General features: G+C 42.9%; 2 protein-coding genes and 2 long non-coding RNA genes across 8 annotated transcripts in view; 2 read left to right on the top strand and 2 right to left on the bottom strand.

Annotated features, from left to right (window-relative positions):
- Positions 1–10400, top strand: part of LOC100627175 (GRAM domain containing 2-like) — a 464606-nt gene extending 454206 nt beyond the window's left edge. The window contains exon 3 of the transcript XR_014831842.1: positions 10298–10400. The gene's annotated coding sequence lies outside the window, so the exon portion shown is untranslated. The remainder of the gene's footprint in view (positions 1–10297) is intronic.
- Positions 1–19890, bottom strand: part of THSD4 (thrombospondin type 1 domain containing 4) — a 576503-nt gene that overhangs the window by 111304 nt on the left and 445309 nt on the right. The gene's annotated exons all lie outside the window — the stretch shown is intronic.
- LOC146406890 (uncharacterized) overlaps positions 1–19890 on the top strand; it is a 994549-nt gene that overhangs the window by 583002 nt on the left and 391657 nt on the right. The gene's annotated exons all lie outside the window — the stretch shown is intronic.
- On the bottom strand, positions 5027–14665 carry LOC146406891 (uncharacterized). Its single transcript, XR_014817945.1, has 2 exons — positions 12996–14665; positions 5027–9773 (listed from the first exon to the last, which is right to left on the bottom strand). It is a non-coding gene; the product is annotated as an uncharacterized LOC146406891 (long non-coding RNA).

The following is a 19890-nucleotide window of genomic DNA, read 5'->3' as shown; positions in this document are numbered from 1 at the left end:
GCCAGAGCCAAAGCAACATGGGATCCAAGCCATGTCCGTGACCTACACCACAGCTCACAGCAACGCCAGATCCTTAACCCACTGAGCAAGGCCAGGGATCGAACCTGCAACCTCATGGTTCCTAGTTGGATTCATTAACCACTGCGCCATGACGGGAACTCCCTCTCTGTGATATTTTTAATAGGGACAAGGGTGGCGATGAGACATACATTTATAAACACAGTATCTGGAGAATCCCAGTACTGGACAGTAAGAAAGGCCCTGGAGCCCCAGCCCCTTGCTTCAGGGATGAAGAACCAAGTCCTGGGAGGGGAGGTGACTTCTCCAGGGTGACAGAGAGAGGACTTCCTTGCTAGAAGGGATTTCTTTTCACGATACTATGCCTTCCCACTCCTTCCCAGGCAGGGTTTCACTCAAACGGTCTATGTTCTTTTTCTTCTCCTTCTTATGTCCCTACAACCATGTGAAAAAGGTTTTTTCTACCAGCTAGAATGGTGACTCCTTTTGGAAAGCAAACTGTCTCTGTGATAATACTTGGACAAACTGCTTGGGCTGGGAGGACCCTGAGGCCTGGGGGTCAGCAGAAACCCGGGCTACAAGAGATAATGGCTAAAGTGAGATATGGCTAAATAGAAGAAGCGTCTGCTTTTGCTTCTAGAACTGGAGACAGAAGAAAGGAACAGAGAAGAGGAGGAGAGAAAGCAGGCCATTTGGGGGGGTGCAATGAGAAGCACTGAGTAGTTGGGAGGACACTTCATATTGACCTTAAATCTGAAGTTTACTTGCTGTGATTTAAACCTCTCTCTGTTTCCAGCCTCCCAAGTCCTCACTGAAGCTCTATATCTACGTTATGCCTATTTTCCTGCCTTTAGAATTCCTGGTTTTGGTTCCTTTAACCTCTTTTCATTTCCATAATCTGAAATAAAAATTTCTCTTCTATGTTGCCATATCTCCAAAAGTCTTTTCTTCTAGACACATGGACACCCACCTAAGAGCATCCCTGATGCATTCTATACCTGATGGGTCCATCAGTTTTCTGAGCCCTAGTTTCCTTCCCTGTAAAATGAGGGCATTAAAGAATAGTTTCTCAAATCTGTTGTGAAGATTCAATGAGAACATGCAGGTAAAGGCCCCCAGTTCAGAACGGGCCTGGATTTGGGAGTGGAAAAATGTTGAGGTGCTTTCCTTCTTGAGGCTGTGCCTGCCTCCTTTCGATGACCTGTTCTTGGGCCTGGCCATGGGAATCCTGCTTCTCACACCAGGCACACATGTTTCTGCACTAACAGAGGAGGTTGGTCTGTTTGCACTGTTCATAGAAACCCCATCTCTATTTACCCAGGATTCTCAAGTAGTGTTCCAAGCCAACAGGCAAACTGCTGTGATCTATTTGCATTTCAATAATGTGCTGGGACAATGCAGATCAAGAATTCCAGAGATTTTCTTCTAACTTTTGACTTCTCTATTAAAAAAAAAAAAAAATATATATATATATATATATGGGTTTGTTTGTTTGTTTGTTTTGTCAATCTTTCCTGGTTTGTCTTGGAGATCAGTTATGGAAAGTCTCAAAAGCTGTAAAGAGATTTTGTTCATTACAGAAACAGCAAGGGAGTCTATGGAGGGAGCTTATGGCTTAGGCATGTTGGAGCACAGTTTTAAATGGATTGTAAGTGGAAAACAGATGCAAATAAAGATTCAAGCAGCTCCCAGGGATTCGGGCAGTAGGAAGCACCACATACATATCTAATAGCTATCATGGGTAAACGACTGGTCAGGTTGCCAGGCACCTAACACGTTATCCTGCTTAATTATCCTGACTCTCCCTATTTTATCAAAGCTCAGAGAAGGTACGTATTGTGTAATATAGAGGTGGCGAAGGTGGGTTTGAATGGAGGGACTTCTGGCTCCTTCTCCTTCCCTTAGCCTAGTGGAAATCTTTCTCTACCTTAAGAACAAAGCCTGGCAGATGGCTGACCAAGGACCACATACACCAAAGGCTACAATGTCTAAGAAATCAAATAAGGTGCATTCCCTCTTATTGCTTCTATCTCTAGAGCTGCTCTATGGCTTTCCTCAAGACCCAGCAACAGGGGAGCTACTTGTGGTCCAAGGTCTCCCCTCCCAAAAGGACTAACTAAATTGTTTCAGCATCTCCTGCAGCTTCTCTTGGTTCTCTTGCTCCCCATGCTGTCTCTTTCCCCTCATGCAGTGCTCATTCACCCAAAGGAAGGGACATCTCTAACACCATCCTTCCTTTCATACCAAACTCTTAGGTCCAAACTTATTCACTGAAAGAGTAGCTATTTTTCTCATTTGTCTTCCTGGGAATGGAAACTGTTGGTTTTCCATGCTGGGAAACATTTATGACTCAAGGAAAAACATCATTCCATGGGGGGGGGTATCATTACCCAATCCAAGAGCTTGCTCTTTAGGGCAAGCCTGACCAAGAAATCAAATAAAGATAATTCCTTCTTATTCTCTCTGCGAACCATGGATGGGCCCAACATGAATATTTATTTCATTAAGAAATAAAGACATTGTGTTCCATGCATGCTCAGAAGGAAGAAATCTGGATGAAATATTTAAACACCAAGGCTCCTTCACGCTTCTTTTGAAGGATGGCTAAGAACAGGGTTATCTGTCAAACTCAATGTGTTCCATAATAATAATTCAGGTGGCAGCCAGATGAATAATGCTCATGCTTGCAGGGAATTTCCCTTCTTCTGCAACTTTAGACCAAAAGGTAGGGCAGTGGCAGACATGATGCCCACACATGGTTTCCTGGTGACTGCAGGAACCATATGCACTTGTGTACATAAATATTTAGGTCATGCAAACCAGTTGGATAAACACTGATTCTTCACCTTCTTTGGTGGAACCTTGAAATTCTTAATTCTCCCCAGTCCTTTCTTTAAACAGCTCATATTTATGAGCTTTTAAATCATGCCCCACAGATGTATAAGCATAAGAAAGGCTAATGCTGTGGTTTCAGGTAATCTATCCTGCATGTGGCTCTGAAATTTATCTTCCCAAGACACTGCTGTCATCATGTCATTCCTCTGGCTCAAAAGGCTTCCTGATGTCAGCTGTCACTTAAACAAGCTGATTATTTCCTCCTAGGCATTATGCCTATATCTGAGTTCCTGGTTCCAGGTGGAAAGGGGTGCCTGGGGCTATAGCAGCTCGAGAATAAACTTTGCCCCAGGTGTGGATAACTGAATGAAAGTAGGAATTCTGAAAATAATCCAGTATCATGTTTTTAAAGCAAAAATAGTCTAAGTGACAGGATATATTAATTCGCAATGCTAATTATTAATTCTATCCTAATTTCATTGGGTTGGTTTTGTGACAAGAAAGGGAGACAAAGTTTGTAAAAACACCACATGGGAGGAATTCAATACATATTATGTCTTATTTAAAGTCTAGTTAAAGAAAACAGAGGGCAAATTCAAAGAAACACAAAGAAATGATACTCACTCCTAGCTTAAACAATAGCTGCCTTGGAATGTTATTTAGCTAGAGAACAACCATGTACTTTAAGAATGTGGAAGGGCTGCAAATATGAAAGTAAAAAGAAAAGCATTTCTCTGGCAGAGTAAAAGAAATCCTAGTTAAAAGAGAGCCAGAGCCAAAGTCAAAAAGAGCAAAAATTCAACTTTGACAACTGATGGACTCTTTGGGCCCTACAAGAAAGGCGTGTACTTGTTATTCAGAAAGGTCTCCAGAGGTGCTCGTGGATGCCAAGAAAAGCAATAGCAAGAAAGGAAATTGGCATTTGTTGAGAATCTACTAAAGTGACAATATTTACTACCTTTTTTTTTGGCCACACCAGTGGATCCAACTGGAACCACAGCAGGGACTGGAGCTACTGCAGTGACAATGCCAAATCCTTAACCCTGCAGGTCACCAGGGAACTCCCATTTACTACCATTTTAATAGACAAGGAAAGAGGTGACACAGTTACGCATCAGGCTATGAACCCATAGCTACCTAGCTCAAAAACTTAGGAGCAGAGTAATAGGGTGGAAGCGAAACAGGCAAGGTTAACAGTGACTGAGACAGTGGCTATGCCGGCAAACCACACACACTAGCAAGTGAAGAGCAAGAACTGCAAGAGAGAGAGTGAGAACAGCTCTGAAGTTGGTGAATGGAGTCACCACAGAGGCAGGCATCTTGCGAATGCAGATATGCGGCCTGGGGCTGACAGGTGGAAGGAAAGGGGGCCTGCTCTTCCCTGATATTTCACGGAGAGAAGTCTCTTAATATCATGCTGGACTTCCTTTTTATACTCATGGGAAAGCACCAATTTCCCCAAAGCTTTGGGTTCTCTCTTATCCGTTATCTCCATGTATTGCCTGAAGCCTGGCACCAAAAACTTTGCCAATTAACGTTTTCCTGTTGTAACGAAAGGATCTGAGGGAGGCTTTCTCTCCAGTGCAGACCCAGTGGTCTAGGACTTTAAATCTTTTGGACAGCCTCTGCTTCCTTTGGGGCTCACTCTGTATCAAAACTCCAGAATGTGCTCCTTTGACCCAAAGAAAGAGAACCTGAAATCACGGCATCATGAGTTTCGAGAGAAGGATTTCTCCAAGAGCACCTTTCCTTTGGATGTATTTGGACATTTTAGCGATCCTGGGGTTTCCCTTTTTGGACTTAAGTTACCTTCTTTTAGACTATTCTACATATGTTTATGGGCTGTGGAGAAATCCCTGTATAGTTTCAATTTGTTTAACTTGTGTTTTTAAATAATGGTAATAAACAACCTACTTTTTTTTTTTTTGTCTCTTTAGGGCCGCACTTGTGGCGTATGGAGGTTCCCAGGCTAGGGGTTGCATTGGAGCTGTAGCTTCTGGCCTATGCCACAGCCACAGCCACGCCAGACCCGAGCCATCTCTGTGACCTACATCACAGCTCATGGCCACAATGGATCCTTAACACACTGAGAAAGGTCAGGGATTGAAACTGCATCTTCATGCATACTAGTCAGATTCCTTTCCACTGAGCCACGATGGGAGCTCCAAACCTGTTCTTTTTTTTTTTTTTTTTTTTGTTATTTCTTTGGGCCGCTCTTGCGGCATATGGAGGTTCCCAGGCTAGGGGCTGAATCGGAGCTGTAGCCGCCAGCCCACGCCAGAGCCACAGCAACATGGGATCTGAGCCGCGTCTGCAACCTACACCACAGCTCACAGCAACGCCGGATCCTTAACCCACTGAGCAAGGGCAGGGACCGAACCCGCAACCTCATGGTTCCCAGTCGGATTCGTTAACCACTGTGCCACGACGGGAACTCCCGAACCTGCTCTTTTTAAGATAAAGAAACTTCCAGAGCTCTTCAGCAGAGGAAGACTATAAATCTATAACTTAATAGGTGCTTCAGTAGAACACTGATTTTGCGTTGTTAATGTCTCCTGTGGGTTTCATGAGTTAACCAAGGCATTACTCCTGAGATGAAGAGAGAAGTGGAGTGTTAGAGAGAGTTGCTGGAAGTATCTACTTGAACACTGGAAAATCCTTGCCTCCAAAAAATAGCAACATGTCTACACAAAGCCATTCGGATGGTAACTAGCAGAATGATTCATCTGCTTCTTAGGACGTTTGGGAAAAAATGTCATCAGTGTGGATGAGGATGTTTGTCTTCCTCTCTGCTGTGGTCCCAAGTTATCCACAAATTGAACCAGTTTTTTGTTCTTTTTTTTTTTTCAGTTTTTATGGCCACATTTGTGGCATATGGAGGTCCCCAGGCTAGAGGTCGAATTGGAGCTACAGCTGCTGGTCGATACCACAGCCATAGCAACATGGGATCCGTGCCGTGTTTGTGACCTACACCACAGCTCATGGCAACACTGGATCCTTAACCCACTGATCGGGGCCAGGAATCAAACCCACACCCACATGGGTTACTAGTTGGGTTCATTACCACTGAGCCATAAACAAGGGTGGCATAAGGAATTGATCTAGGTGGCTGTGAAAAATCAAATTTGAATTTCCTTGTAAATGTGGACCTTGCAGTAGCCAATGACTGTTAGCAAAAACCACCAATTCTCTTTGCTTTAGAGAGCCACCATTCTCTATTTTATATAAACATCAACAAAAAGGATAGGTACAATAATAAAATGAATTTGCAACAAAGGACATCTATATCTTTACCAGAAAAATAACTTTGAAATTTCATTTCATAACAGATTTTTGTTACACAGAAAAGTACAAAATGGCCCAAGAGGGGGAGGAGGAGACTTATTGTAGTAAAATTAGGTTTATTAGTAAGCATTCCCACTAGACATAGAGTGCTAGAATCACAGAACCTAAGAACAGAAGAAACCATAGAGGTTGCTTGGTCTAATCAAGCTCAGAGGAGGTGCCTTAAGAGGCCAAGTTCCACATCAGTGTCAGCCTAGGAACTATTCTTCCCTGCTGAGACCCTGGACAGGTCATCAGGGCAATTTAACTAAAATGTGTCTGCTAGACTAGACAGGTCAATGGCTTTCAAGCTATTCTAAGGTTCTACTTTAATATTTTTATAATCTTTAAAACATTTTTAAAATATGAAGAACTTGATAAACATTATCTTCAACCATTATATATGCTTAATTATAACACACAGGACACTGCTGCATTAACTCATTTGATGCAGCCCTAAGGATAAACTGCTCGCATTTTTAATCAAAGAGATTGCCTGTCTGCGATTTGCAGTTTGTTGTCTGTCTTAATCAAGAGCTCCTCAAGAGTTGTAAGCTGAAATAAAATTCCGAATTTTATTTATTGGATTCCACATTCTATAGACTAAATATTCTATTCAACAACATAGCCACATTCTCACTTATTGAAGTTATAACCGTTAATGTTTTAATTAAAATTAGCTAATACTAATAAAGCACATCCGGTTTTTAAAATTTATTTTACGATTAGGATTACTCATACATCTTTCTTTAGAAAAAAGAACCTTTCTGCTAAAAAGTGAAGACCGTAAGATTAGATAATTTAGCACATACACAACACTTATTTTATAAAATGCCTTACACATAAATTAGCTCACTGAATATTCCCAGCACCCCAAAAGGTAGATGATATTATTTCCATTTTAAAGATGAGAAAACTGAGGCTCAGGGAGGTTGAGAATATTGTCCCAGATTAGCAAGCTATTAAGCTAGAATGTAACCAGGGCCGTCTGGTCCCAGAACATGGACTGTTAACTCCAACTCTTATTACGTCTCCTGATGACCTTGTGGGTGCCTGATGACCCGAACTTTGTAAGATGTTTCTCTTCTTGGCAAGAGACCTGACTCTCTGCGTTTGTTTAACTCACTCCCACTGTTAGGAAGCTCCCCACCTGCCGAGGAAGCTCATTCATCCCTGAAAGACTGACTTGTAACAAATTTTCCCCTTGGAAACCGCTCTCTGAGCACTGTCCACCAATGCTCCATGGTCTGATTGCTGGAGACCTTTGGACACTGCTCTGTGCCCTTTCCTTTCTAATATTTTCCATCTGGTTTGATGTATTTGCTGAAAAGAGGTCTTTTCCTCAACATTATCTCCTTCCTCAGGACTTTGGGATGAGACTCTGATGCAAGAAAAGCCCTCGTTTCCAGTTCCAAAGATAAATTACCTGGAAAAACTTCACTGTTGTGGTCTTGAAAATATATTTTCAGTATTGTATCTTTTCTGGCATTTGATTTTCCTGAGAAAATAGGGGCTTAAAAATACCCCTTTCAGGACTCTTTCTACGACAATGTACTTGCCCTTTTCACTCTTTTATTAAAAAGAGGACATAAGAAATTTTATACTGTGAAAAAGATAAAATTACCATTAAGTAGCAATGATACAGAGTAATAATTGGAAACCCTATCTTTGGAATCACGCTCTCCTGGGACTACAAGCCAGTTGGCCACTCACTGGCTGTGTGACCTTAGGCAAAGTGCTTCAATAAGAAAATTATTGTAATTTAAGCCACAAAAGGAAAGCATTTATCACAGGACTTGGAATAAGAGTTTGTGATTGTTGTTAACAATCACAGTATAAAGATCTGGAGTGTTTAACAGGAAGAAGAGCAGACAGACACGCTAGATGGCTGCAAATATTGCAGGCTTTGTCCCATAGAAAGAAAGATTTCTTATTTGTGGTCCCAAGAGACCAGACTGGGACTAGCAGGGGGATTGTACAGAAAGACCTATCACTTTATTTACCCTGAAATGGAGTCTCAGTGAGTGCCTGCCTCATAAGACTGTTGCGAGGACTGACTGTCACTGTATGAAGGGCTTAGCGCTGTGTCTGGATCATAGTAGATACTCAGTAAATCTTAGCTTACGCTCAACACGAGTAGTCAGAATTGACCAAGGATGGGAGGGTATGGAAGAAAAGGTTTAAAACTTTACACGAGTTACTATATTAACAATGAGTTAATTAAACATCTACCATGGGACACAATTCTCTAGAGATAATTCTACTGACACAATTCTCTGTATGTCATATCTCTACTCTCAGTGGGCTGAGCGTCTAGCTGGGGAGAGGCTATCTGTGAGCAAAATAAACAAGAGATAACTGCAGTTTGGGGAAAGTCTGGAATATCTAGCTATTCATCAGTACAGTTTAGGTCTTTATCTGTATCATGCTGTCTTTTTGCTCTTGGCTCTGAAGGAATCACCTGATTTGGTGGCCTCAACCTACATCAGAGAAATCAGCCTAACAGTGGAAAATTCAAAACTGGTTCTGGTCAAACCCTGGCCCTCTTGCCATAAATTACCCAACAGACTTTGCTATTGTCTGCCCTCGAAGTTCACTACATCATATTAGAAAGTTGCCCTTGTTACTACTATTCAAATATTCCCCCAATATTACTATTTGGGGGCAAACAAAACAAAACAAAACAAAACAAAAAACACCATTTTTTTCTTGACTTGTCTCTACTGAAAAAAGTCAGTAATATACATTATGAGATGTACTATTTCTCATGAAGCTAAAGTAAACTTTATTCTGAATGAAAAAAAATACCTAAATATATTTTAGCATTTTTCTGGCTTGTTCTTTTTGCTAAATAGGTTACTCATAACTGACTTAACACCATCCTACAAGAATTAGCAGGTGAGGATACCCAGGATTATATTGGCAGTGAGTCAGGATTATACAAAGCCACAAGATAAAGATCATAATTCTTTGTTGATTAACATTTTATTTTGACAGCAAGTTGTTTAAAGTATTTAAATCCTAACATTGTCACAGACCTTGTGTTATATCTATGTGCCTTGAGCAAAGAACATAGAAAATTTAACTCTGAATACCTTTCAGAACGAGCACATATTAAATAATAATAACTCTAGAATGAAATAAAGTTTTATGGGAACACTTGGGCTTCCATTTCAGTTTACAGAATGTCTCATTTGGAGAATGAAGAAATTAGAGTCTAAATGTCCAAAGAGGCTTATAGTTTAGTGCATTTTGGTTCTATATTGCAAATGAGGTGTTTATGTCAAAGAGACACTATTAGCTTAAGTGGATGTCACGTTCTATTTATATCTGGCTTACTGGAACTCACTCCCATGCCCCATTCAAGTCACCGGGATTTACTTCACAATTATAGTTTACAAAGTTGATGAAAGTACTCATCTCTTCTTCTGAGGCAAAGGGAATGATAGGATGAAGTTCTGTTCAACATTATGGCATCTCTCAGTATGTGGTTCTTTTACGTCTAGGTAAATGGAGGATTATAAATTCTTACCACCCTGAAGTTAGCTGTGACCATGTGACTAGCTCGATGTCACACAGGTGTATGGGAGAGTGGCCTGTATCACTTCCAGATTGAAACAGAATTGATAGTGCTCAACTTTCCAAACTTTTCTTCCTCTGCCAGAGCAAATCTTTCAGACTTTGGGTGAGAAGGCAGTTGCCTAAGATGGTAGAGCCTCCACCAACCTGGGTTCTGAAAGGACTATGATGAGCAGAGCCCCTGCTGGCCCTGTAAAGACTAGAGTGAAAAAGAAGTCTTTGTTCGAGGCCACTGATATTTTGTCATCGTCACTCAGGCATAACATAGACCATTTTCTCTGATATGAACTTCTGGTTAAGTTCTTAAACCTAGAGCCAAAAAATTACATAGAATTTCATGCCAAGTGACAAAGACAAGATCACACCAATTTCTAATATCCATTGAAACCATGCTCTGAACTCTTTCTAATGCCTAATTAAGAGTGTGCTCTCAGGAGTTCCCATTGTGGTGCAGTGGAAATGAATCCAACTAGTGTCCATGAGGACACAGGTTTGATCTCTGGCCTCGCTCAGGGGGTCGGGGATCTGACATTGCTGTGAGCTGTGCTGTAGGTTGCAGACGTGGCTCAGATTCCACGTTTCTGTGGCTGGGGTGTAGGCCAGCAGGTGTAGCTCTGATTCTACCCCTAGCCTGGGAATTTCCACATGCGCGGGTGCAGCCCTTAAAAAAAAAGAGAGCGTACTCTCCGAGTTCACATTGTGGCTCACTGGGTTGAGAACCCGACATAATGTTTGTGAGGATGTAGGTTCCATCCCTGGCCTCAACAGTGGGTTAAAGATCTGGTGTTGCCATGTGCTGCAGTGTAGGTGGCAGACTCAGCTCCGATCTGGCATTGCTGTGACTGTAAAGAGTATACTCTTGCATTGATATATTGCAAATTAAAAGAAAAGTACTGTGACTATGAGAATAATAAAATCTGAAACTCAGTAGTTAAAACAGCTTAAAAATATTTTTCTTTATTATATAGAAAAGAGAGACTATTAATAGATACAGAATGCTACTTGCCAATCCCTCATGCAGTTCATGATATTCATGTACACTTTTAGTCTCTCTCTCTTTTTTTTTTTTTTTGTCTTTTTGCCTTTTCTAGGGCTGCTCCCCTCAGCATATGGAGGTTCCCAGGCTAGGGGTCGAATTGGAACTGTAGCCGCAGGCCTACACCAGAGCCACAGCAACGCTGGATCCGAGCCACGTCTGCAACCTACACCACAGCTCATGGCAACGTTGGATCCTTAACCCACCGAGCAAGGCCAGGGATTGAACCTACAACCTCATGGTCCCTAGTCAGATTCGTTAACCACTGAGCCACGACGGAAACTCCCACTTTTAGTCTCTAAAGGCTCTGACTTTACCTCTAACTTGGTGCTTCTGGATTATGAGATATAGTTTGGAAAGCCCCACGAAGGGCTCTGTAAGGCATCTACAAAACATCTCATCACAACTTTCTATGTATCACACAAAGCCAGAATAAAACCGAGGCCCACAAGTATCCAAATTCTGAAAATACAACCTGGAGAATCCTGCATTCATTTGTCCACACTGCATATTATCAGCTCAACATGATACTACACCAGAGTAACCATGTCCGGCAAAAAAGCAGGAATTACACCTGGGATCGTTGACAATCCTGACCTTCACTGCACCTCCAAGTAGGATGCTGCATCCACTTTTGGTGATTATCTTCTCACTACCAAATATTTTGAACAAGCACCAACTTTCACAAATCATGTCTCTTAACCTTTGACCATGGACTCCCACCCTCTCTAGCCTATGGAGATTTTCTCCCTTGAAGATGCTAATGACTTCATTTTAGCCTGTATCAAATAGGGTCATCTCAGTTCTCATTCATTCACAAGAGGACGGCTCATGCCTCACCTCCTGAATTATTCTCTGCCTCTTCATTCCGTGACTTTGGCCCTCTGTGTTCTCCTCCTTTCCTTCCCCCACTTGTCTCCTAACTGTGGGCTTCCAAAGGCTCATTTTGATTCTTTATTAGAACTCTTTAGATTTGTGTTTGCAAATGTTTAACACTGGATGGCAGGGAGAGGGGCAAAAAGCTCGGCTCTTGACTGTACTTTCTGTCTATATAGCCCAAGCTGTTTTCTGAAAGCCAATATTTTAAAGAAGTTGTCAGTAAGGGAACTTTTAGTTTTCATCTAAAATTTCAAATGCAAGTTTTTTGAAAGTAAACAAGAAGTTAAAGATTTGTAAACAATGTTTAAAAAGAGTTAATCATTAAAAACTTTTTTTTGGAGTTACCGTCGTGGCGCAGTGGTTAACGAATCTGACTAGGAACCATGAGCTTGTGGGTTTGATCCCTGCCCTTGCTCAGTGGGTTTACGATCTCGCGTTGCCGTGAGCTGTGGTGTAGGTCGCAGATGCAGCTCGGATCCCGCGTTGCTCTGGGTCTGGCGTAGGCCAGCGGCTACAGCTCCGATTGGACCCCTAGCCTGGGAACCTCCACATGCTGGGGGAGCGGCCCAAGAAATGGCAGAGACAAAAAAAAAAAAAATTTATTGTTATTGCCCCAAAATTACAATTTTTTTCTACTGTACACAGCATGGTGACCCAGTTACTCATACATGCATACATTCTTTTTTCTCCCATTATCATGCTCCATCATAAGTGACTAGACATAGTAGCTTGATGATAAAAAAAAAAAAAAAAAAGAGTTAATCAGACTAGAAAATAGCACCGATCATGGACTCCCTACTCCTAACAGTGGGCGTTCTCCTAAGAGAACTGTCTCTTCTCAGAGGTTTCCATTTATTCTGTTGCCATTAGTAAATTCATCCAGTTGCTACCTATTCCCACCTGCGTCCCTAATACAAAAGATCACTATCTTAAGGAGTCCTTCAGGCCTCTGTTTTCCAACTAAAGTTCCTAAGTTATATTTGAAAAGCATTCTGCTAATTATTGCCTTTTCTCTTTTTTACTCATCCTCCAGGAAATTCAGAAAATACACTAAAGCAAGAAGGCCCAAGTTTATCAACGAAATACAAGCTAACTCTAGAAAGCAGATCTGAGGGAGAAAACAGCTGTTGTTCAGAGCTCTTCTCTTAGGAACCGTGTGAGAGATCCCTGAATAGAAGGACGTTCTGGGCCAGCAATCAAACCTGCAGGTTTCTCACCTCCCAGGTCCTCCTGTGGTTCAGTGATGTCATGGGAATGGGGGAGAGAGGTGGGAGCCCAGGACTCCTGGGGGACCAGTGGGGGGTCGGGGGAGTTGAAGGCGCACTGCAGGATTTCTAGGAAGAGCTAAGCAAAGAAAGATTTCATTGTGCTGGTCCCTTCGAATGACAGAGATCCAAGAAGAAGCCAGGAGATCAGGAACAATATGGCAGAAGATGGTGGGAGCTTCAGTCCATGCATAAAAAGAGAAATAACTGGAATGAAATGAAATGGAGGAGGAGGAGATACTGACATTTGTTGAATATTTCTAAATTTTATTTATCCTTATTTCCTTTCATTTTTATACTAGCCACGAAGCCACTACTGTTTCCCCCATTTTACTTCAGTTGAAGGATAGTTTCAGAAAAGTTAATCAATTTGTAGATGATCATGTGACAGACCTGGACAAAATTCTGGTCTGTCTCCAAAGCCCACAGAGTGTTCGTTGTACCAGGACAACAGAAGGTGATGAGCAAGGGCTTCAGGGCTTTCAGACCTCACTGAGATCTGAGTTCTGACACTGCCATTTCCCCAGTTGGATCACCCTGGTAAACTTCTTAAATTTGTGAAGCTGCAATTTCCTCATCTATAAAATGGACACATAAAAGCACCTAGCTCACAAGTTTGCAAAAGTCAAATGAGATAATTCATGAAAATGCATACATTGAAAGTGTCACAGAGTAAGGACCTAATAAACATTAACTCCCCTAAGTATTAAGATCATGATTATTTTCAGTATCACCTCTGCCACCATATCCCTTCCCCAAATCATGCTCCTGGGAAAGAATCAGTATTTCCTTTCTTTGATATTGACCATCTTTGTGTAGTATGTTTTTGATTCTCCATTAATTAAAGCATTTGATAACCAGGGGATCACGTGTTCCATCCAATCCACAATGCGTTTTCCTTTGGAGAAAGACAGATATAGGAGAATACAGATAAGTCTTTCAGCCTTCTAGCAGAGTCATAGTTGTCAATTGGTCCATTTCTGCTTTCACAGCAATTGGTCCATTGCTGCTATCTTTGAGACCATCTTCTCACATGATTACTTTTCCCAGATAGCTTTTCATTTTGCAGGGTGCCTCAAATAAAGCCTGTGTGTGCATGTATGTGTGTGCGTGTGTGTGTGTGTGTTCCCACCCAATAAATCTCCTGCTTGGCAGAGAGTGTTGATGCTTTCTGTGAAAGGCTCTTTGTGTCCCTTTTTGTCTAAGAAGCTTTTTCATTAGAAGCCTGGAAGTCAAGGTAAGTGCCACAGGGATTCGAGGACTTCTTGGCTTTTCTCTGATGTCCAAATTATCTTCTGGAAAAATAAAGTTCGACATTCCCTGAAGTCAGTTAATAGAAGTGACAGCTGCGAGAGCTTCAAATCTGGCCTTAATTAATGGGCACTACACAAATGTGACCAAAGCATATTTGCAGAGAAGAGGCTTTAAATAGCATCAAATGTTTGTGAGCAGGAGGCCATGCGATGGCAGGAAATATGTGACCATCTTAATGGGATCAGGCTTTTGTGTGCAAACAATGGTGAACAGACCACAGCCCAGCTGAGAGCCATTAGAATAGAGTTTCCATTTGTGGCTGTGGGTAAAGGCTCTTAGCCACTAATCAGAACAGAGAACAATGAACTTGTGGGATGATGCAACTGTAATAAAACTGGGTGCCCAAACAAGCAGCCCCCACTTAAGTGTTTGCAGTTTACACGGACTGGTCCTCCCCTTGACCTTGCTGTCACCAGGGCACAGAGGAGCACGGCGAAACTCATCCCTTCACCTCTGAGGCTAGATTTTCCCTCTCATTTCTGACCAACCCCTTCAACGTGTTCCCCCATCCCTTCAAGGAGTCAGTCCCCAGGCTACTCTTCTCTGTTCACATTTGCCCTGTGAATGACTCCCCAGGGGAGACTCATTCACCCAAGTCACACAGGGATTTAAGAATGTCTCTTATTCAGCTGTGCCCAAAATACCAGGCATGTCATCAGGTTGCTGATGTGCTCGTGCTTCCCTAAGGACTTGTAGTGAAGACAGAAAAGACCCACACTTGCAGGCATGACATTCATTCATTCATTCGAGACATTTTCATTTTCAGATACAGATTTAAAAGCTGGTGATGCAGACAGAAGACTCTGAGTTCTTAAGGAACTTATTAAAACCCTCCTCCTTCATGGTCACTATAGCAGCTGACCTGGGCTGGGTACACTAAGCACTGTGCCAGGCACTTTCCTTCTATGACCCCATTCAAGCCTCAGAATCACCCAGGGAAGTGGTTACTATTATTCTTTCATTTGATAGATGACAGAACTGAATTCTGAGTGGGAGGGCAATCAGAGAACTTTCCCAAGCTAGGATTCAGGTAAGCAGCAGCAGGAGGACTAGAATCAGGCTTTTCTGTTGTGAAAGCCCATGTCTTTACTCATTATGCTACAATGACCTTCCTGTCATTTGCCACCCAGTCTAGTGGAGGGAAATAGACAAAGAAGGTCACAGTATTGGATAATTAGGAACCCAGTAGGAAGAAAAGTAATAGGAAGATATATTAATAATCGATACCAATACCCCAGGTGAGCTGCATGTTCAAGGCATCAAAATTTCTCTATTGAAAAGAAATACTGCTCTTGACTTCGAGTCACTATCTTTCCCCAGGTACACCTGTCTTCACCCTCAATGGAATCATTATCACAAGGAGGCTGGTTATTTTTGCACTCAAGAGATGGGGCTGACCTAGAACAAGAACCTGAAGAGTCCACATTTGAGGGCAATGCAACACACTCTATTCCTGTTGAGGGTCAACCAATGCCATGAGAGTTTGATTTTGAGGCAGTTTGTCTTTTTGTTGCTTTTTTCCTTTAGAAACTCTTTCCTTCCTGTCTCATCTTGACCCCTGAAAAAAAGGGCAAGCTGTTAGATAAGCTGCCCAACTGGGGAGACCTGTAATAACTGCCTTAGACAAGGTCTGTGGTAGTAATTGGGAGATTTATTGCAGCAAAAGGCTCAGGCAAAAGCTGAAAGAACCTAGATTTCAACTTTCCCTTGCTCATGAATTAGCCTCTCTCTTCGCCCTCTCTGTGTCCCCAGGAGAAAATTTCACATGTAAGCTGTTTGTGTAGTCTTCTTATTAATGTAAATAAATAAGGCCCTACATGAGATGCAGAAAAGAAATTAATCAGGACCAGGCAATGTTTCCAAATCACTGACAGCACTGGCTGGGAAAACAAAACTTTGTATTTAAAATATAACAGGAAAAAATGTGCAACACTTCAGTCCAAGACATATAAACTGTGGACAGGGGAGTTCATTCCACCAACACTTAGAGTGACTTGAAAACATACAGACATTTAAAACCTAAGCGAGGGAAGGCAGTCCAGGCTCTCTGGTGGTGGGAACCAAAACTAACAATTCTGACACACCAGGAGGCCACAGTGAGTCCAAAGAAGTTGATTCTGGCCATGCGGCTTCTGGATTTTACCCTGTTGGTTGCAAAGAACCCCATGGAAATTTTAATCAGGGGTCACACGACCCTAGGAACACCTGGAGAGAGGTCAGCTGGCTGACACAGCAAGGTAGACTTTGCCAGGGCAAGGTGGGGGTGGTGACTGGTGGCACAGAACTCAGTTAACACCAACAGAGATGGGAAGCTGTTGGCATGGCAATATTTTCAAAAGATATTTTCAAGGAACAGGTGACAGGACTTCTTGATCCACTGGATGTGGCTGCCAAAGAATAAATAATGATGGCTATTATTTAGTGAGCACTGTACTTAATGCTTTTCATGGATTATCTCATTCAATTCTTCTCCCAGCTTTATGAGAGAGGCAAGATGGCTATCCCCATTTCACAGATGGGAAAACTGAGGCCCAAGGAGGTCAAGCAGCTTACTGCTCTAAGATCTTTCCACCAGCAAGACATGGACTCGAGAACTGAACACAATTCTAGTGATCCCACGGCCCATGCTTTTCATCCCGCTGCTGTGGTAGAAATCAGAATACAACATGACTGCAGGCTTTCCAGCTTTGGGTATGAACCGTGGGATGACAGCATCCCAAACTGAAACCCAGAAGTGTGACACTCAAGCATCTCACTGTTTTTCCCATCCCTTTAGTAGAGGACTTGTGTATCACAGCGGAAAATGGAGGAACATCACAAGACCCCAGGCCAACACTGCGGAAGCCGTTTCCCAGCTCTCAGTTAATTGGAAGAAGGGGCCAAGGACTGATTTAGCGTCAGGGCTGCTTTCCCTCTTGGCCTGTCTCACTCTCTTTCCCTTGTCCCTGAGGCCTCAAAAGCTCAACCCACCTTCCTTTTTAATATGTCCAAGACCCATTCTACTCCTTTAGGATTCTTCCTTCTCAGAGCCTGGCTGTGAGGTGCTACCGGATTTCCCTAACTCTTCCCAGTGAAGGGCTTCTTCACTGAAGGAAGAAGAAAGAGCAAACACAGGAGCTTAGGCTGGTCGTTGAGTCCTTCTTGGTCTTTCCTTTCTCACTCCCTTGTTAATGAAATGGCAATACTGCAAGGCCCCGGTTATTCTCTTAATCCTTTGATGGATATCATGGAATCGTCCCTCCTTTCAAAGTTCTCTCTTTCTCAACCCTGAATGTAGAATCACTCGGGCCCTTTAAAAGCCAGTGATCTCTATGTCTGCAGGAGGGGGAGGGAGTGGGATGGGCTGGGAGTTTGAGGTTAGTAGATGCAAACTATTACATTTAGAATGGATGGGCAATGAGGTTCGACTCTACAGCACAGGGAACCGTGTGCAGTCTCTTGGGATAGAACATGATGGAAGATAACATGAGAAAAAGAATATATATCTGTGTGTATATATGATTGGGTCACTCTGTTGTACAGCAGAAATTGGCACAATGTTGTAAATCAATTATACTTTAATTAAAAAATAAAAACAAACAAAACAAAACAAAAAACAAGCTAGTGATGCCTGGGCCTTACCCCTAGGACTCTGATTTAGTTGGTCTGGCACAGGACTGGCCATGGTCATTTGTTGAAGTTTCTCAGGTGACTCCACTATATGCTCATGACTCAGAACCACAGACCCTACCTCTTAGAAGGATCCCTTTCTAAGGGATCTGATGCAGTAGCTCCCAGCCCTGGTGGCGGCGGAGGTGGGCGGTGAGGTGGGTAGGATTTTGCTCTACCTACCATTTAGACTTTTTTTTTTAATGGCCACACCTGTGGTATATGGAAGTTCCCAGTCTAGGGGTCGAATCAGCTGCAACTGAGGCCAATGCTGCATCTGTGACCTATGCCATAACTTGTGGCAACACCGGATCCATAACCCAGGGATGGAGGCCAGGGATCAAACCTGCATCCTCAAGGAGACAACGTCAGGTCTTTAACCTGCTGAGCCACAAAGAGAACTCCTCCGGAGACATTTGGATGGCACAGGTGGTGGAGACAGGGGCAGCGTGCTATTGATACCTGGTGGGCAGAGGCCAAGGATGCCACTAAACATCCTACAATGCACTGGACAGCCCGCAGCCAAAATCATTGGTTCAAAATGTGAATAGCGCTACTGCTGAGACATCCCGCTCGAACAGAACTGGGAACGCACACGAGTACACAGAGGCACCCTCATGCCTGTGAGGGGCTCCCTGGGGCTTTTGAGAGGCCCTGTTTGGAAGGCCTCAAGCTTTGTGAGGCTCCTTCTTTCCTGGGCAGCCCGCCTGTTTTTACCGTTCTGGAAACGTTACAGGGAAGGGTTTTTTTTTTTTTTTTGGTCGTATCCTCATGGACGTTGTGCCTGAGAAGGTGAGGGAGAAACCCTTCTCTGTCTTCAGGGAAGGGAACCACACTTTGTATCCTATTCCCAGGCATGCTCAGAGCACTCACACCTCTTTCATTATATGAAGAAAGTTCTCAAGGAAAGTATGACAAGAAACAAGAACCTTGAAATTGGGGGTAAAATATAAACAAATGTTTTGGCTGATGTACTGCACATTTTTTAATCACAAAGTGTGTTTTCAGAGCATACTGAGCCCTGCCTAGCATGGCTCGAATTAAAGATCAAAGGCAGTGCCGTGACGAGACAGAGCAGAGCTCTGTGCCAATTTCACATCGCCCCCCCCCCAACTCCGCCCTGGAAAATCCATGTGGTCATCCATTTGCCTCAGAAGTGCTTGTCTGAAGCACCAGTTAAGCATTGATTAAAGGAGGACTGTTGTGCTTTGTTTTTTTTTTTTTTTGTTTTGTTTTTTTTGGTGTGTTTGTTTTCTTTTTTATTGAGGGAATTTTAGAATGTGGTTAGATAGCAACAAGTTTTAAGAAAAGAAAGTGCTCAAGTGCCAGCTTCCAAAGACCTAAGTTTGATGCTTGGAAAGTGTTTCCATTTTTTATTGAGAGATTTCAACTTGAGGCAGCAGGAGGAAATCTGGCCAAGAGGCACGGAGCCCTTCCGCGAGCACACAGGGGGCATGGACCCAAAGGCATGTGGGTGCAAAGGAGCCACCAGGGGTCCCACAACCAAGCTGTCACCAGTCGCAGGGGGCTGGCTGACGCAGTAACCAGAGGAACCAAGCTCCTGTAAGCTGAGGCTGCAATCAACACAGCCCAAATGAGGAAGAGAAAGGAGGCCTGAGCAGCTGCATACAGGGTGGATTTTACTGGGGATGGGGACAGGGGGACATAAATAAACTAAGAAACTTTCGGGGAGGCTGATGCATCAGTCTAGGTGTGGGATGTGGGGTGGGTGGGTGGGGACTGAATGAGGAAAAGACAAGTCTACAAATGTCACAAAGGAGTCACTGGGAAGCCCTGGGAATCTTCTTATGGATCATATTCTCCGGAGCTGAGCTTTTCAAACTGTCGTCACATACAAATAAGAAATGATGGCACAACCAGAGAGGTGACAGGAGCTGAGAAGTGAAAACATGGACACATGACAGAGAGTGCTTTGGGGACATGTCATGGAGAGGCTACTTTTGCTTGGACCAGGAAGGGTGATAATGGTGT

The sequence above is a fragment of the Sus scrofa genome, chromosome 1 (assembly GCF_054392235.1).
Source record: "Sus scrofa isolate SSC_HxYL_T2T_F1_AM1 chromosome 1, Sscrofa_HxYL_maternal_Yorkshire_Landrace_v2.0, whole genome shotgun sequence".
NCBI classification, from domain to species: domain Eukaryota; kingdom Metazoa; phylum Chordata; class Mammalia; order Artiodactyla; family Suidae; genus Sus; species Sus scrofa.
The sequence above is the reverse complement of the archived record's forward strand: the minus strand, read 5'-3'. Positions and strand labels throughout refer to the sequence as shown.